The sequence below is a fragment of the Austrofundulus limnaeus genome, unplaced genomic scaffold, assembly GCF_001266775.1.
Source record: "Austrofundulus limnaeus strain Quisiro unplaced genomic scaffold, Austrofundulus_limnaeus-1.0 Scaffold190, whole genome shotgun sequence".
Taxonomy (NCBI): Eukaryota; Metazoa; Chordata; class Actinopteri; order Cyprinodontiformes; family Rivulidae; genus Austrofundulus; species Austrofundulus limnaeus.
Genome location: NW_013952592.1, coordinates 689,662 through 692,004, shown reverse-complemented (window position 1 = coordinate 692,004; position 2,343 = coordinate 689,662). Strand labels below are relative to the sequence as shown.

Here is a 2,343-nt window from a genome sequence, read left to right as displayed (position 1 = left end):
ACACACACACACACACACACACACACACACACACACACACACACACACACACACACACACACACTGCCTGGATCTGTTCAAAGCCCCGCTGTACAGACTGTGACATGCCATTAAAATAAAATAAGAATAAAAAAAATGCCGGGAAACGACCTGAAACGCTCCGCTCACATAAAGCCCCCTGCGATCACACATCTGTTTGCTACCAGTACTTACAATTTCACCATGTATGCACAGCGAGAAGAGGTAATTCTTTGCCTTGATTACATCCGATGGAACATAAGGCTTTTTTTTTCCCTCCTCCGACCGGCTGCTTCAAGTCAGTGCGCATGCGCGCTCGCTTTAACTCGCAGTAGTCAGAGAGTGAAGCTGGATGATGGCACAGGGCTGCCTGCCTGCCTTCRTCATGTCTGAATGAGTTCAGGAGCTTTACAGGCTATCTAAGTGTTTTCCTGTTTGTTTTATTTAAAAAAAACTCAATCAAGAGATTCGTTTTGTAACATTTATGCTTTTCAAAGAATTTGATTTTATATATCATTCTTTTCTGCGTGAAAATGCATGTGTAGGGCTATATTTTCAATTTTTCTTATTAAGCTTTTAGTTTTTAGCTACTATTCAGCTACTTTCGACTTTTAGATCACCTTTTGCCCTTTTAACATTTTAACTAACGTTTTACATCTTTTAATACTAGCTCAAATATACTTTTAAATATAACTTAACTAGTTATTTTTAGCTATTTGTGCTTCTATATGCTGTTGTGTTTGTTTTAACCTTTAACTAACCATTTTCTACATTTAATTTTTAACTAGATTTTTGCTTCTGTCATCTATTAATTTAATACTTTTAGCTAATCTTTTTTAACTTTGATATTTTTTAGTTTTAGCTTTAAGCTGACATTTCTGTATTTTTGGCCTTTAGCTATAACATTTTTGTTTCTTTTAGCTTTTACTCTCCTCTTAGCTTTTAGTTAATGTTCTTCTAATGTCTTTTTAACTTATTGTTTGGCTAGTTTTAGCTTTGAGCCGGCATTTTGGCATTTAGCCTTTTGCTTCTTTTAACATTCTCCTTTGAGCTTTTAGCTAATATTCTGCTTTTAAAACCTTTCTTTAGTGTTGCACTTTAAGAACTCAGTTTCAACTTCTTCAGCAAAATCATTGCGTAATAATTTTTCACGGTTTAGTTTATTCTAGCAAAGAGGAGCGATACAAAACGAAATTCTAAAAACTAGAAAATATCTATTCTCAGAGTTCTTGGAATTTTAAATAAATGACATTGGTAAAATATATGAGGGGAAAAATGATTTTGTGGATCAGAACCTCAGTAAATCTGTCCTGTCCTTGAAGTCGCTGTCTGTGGTGCTGAAACAAGCAAGCCTGGATTCAGCTCAGCACACGAGTGGTGCTTTTAAGCTTCTGTTATCTTGAAGGTTTTCATTGGAAACTATAATATAAAAATCAAACATTAAAAAGGCTATCTTTAACTGTATCAAATGGTGCAGTCTGAAACAGTTTACTCCAGTAGCTTTCCAGGTGCACTATACTGAATGCAATTATGAAATGCAGGCATGCACTCACCTAAACAAAGCTTGGCTAAAAACCAAAAAAGGTTAAAAACAAAAACAACTGGACTTCTATGAACCTGAAGGTGTTTCTCTTCACATCTCTTGATTGCTTTCTCAATTCAAAAGTGATTATATTTAGATTAATTATGATCTGATCTGAGACAAAAACTATGTAGAAGTTTTTGACCTACATTAGACTGCCTTTAGTCTGTGTTGCAAATATGGTATCAGACAATTGTAAAATKTCAGAGAAGTTTATGTGGAAATATGAGTGAAAGAATGAGTGAATTTTACTTTATTAATCTTTTTGAAAGGTCGTCACAACTTTGAAATGATTTTATTTAAATGGGCTTAAAATATACAGGACAGTATTGTGCAAAAGTCTCAAGTCATTCCTAGACCTTGTAAAGATGACTTTACTAATAGAGCTTCAGTCTTTCTGAGAGTCTTTCAGAGTTTTTGGTTCTTTTCTGTGTTTTCACTCATTTTCAGTTCAGTACTTGAACATTCCAAAGGAAAGTTCTTTCTTAGGTTTGTTTTGTTAAGGCACAAAACTCTGACCTCTATGACTCAATAACAGGAAAAAAAATGCTCCTAAAATCAAGGGTTTAACCAGAGCTGTGGCAACACACAACAGACAACTTAGAAAGAATTTTGAATTGAATCGAATGATGAATTCCTCAGATTCTGTCAGATTTTATTTATTTATTTATTTAGATGATTTGTCCTCATTTTTAGTGCCAAATTGCACAAAATATTGTCATGGTTGGGTACAAGTACTGGAC

The 2,343-nt window shown here is 34.2% G+C and overlaps 1 protein-coding gene across 2 annotated transcripts in view; it reads right to left on the bottom strand.

Annotated features, from left to right (window-relative positions):
- The window catches only part of rgs20 (regulator of G protein signaling 20), a 15,377-nt gene that overhangs the window by 7,568 nt on the left and 5,466 nt on the right, over positions 1 to 2,343 (bottom strand). The window contains exon 1 of one of the 2 annotated variants that reach the window (XM_014018369.1): positions 214 to 323. The exons of the other annotated variant lie outside the window; for it this stretch is intronic. The gene's annotated coding sequence lies outside the window, so the exon portion shown is untranslated. Of the gene's footprint in view, positions 1 to 213; positions 324 to 2,343 lie in introns of those variants that run through there. 2 annotated transcript variants of the gene reach the window in all.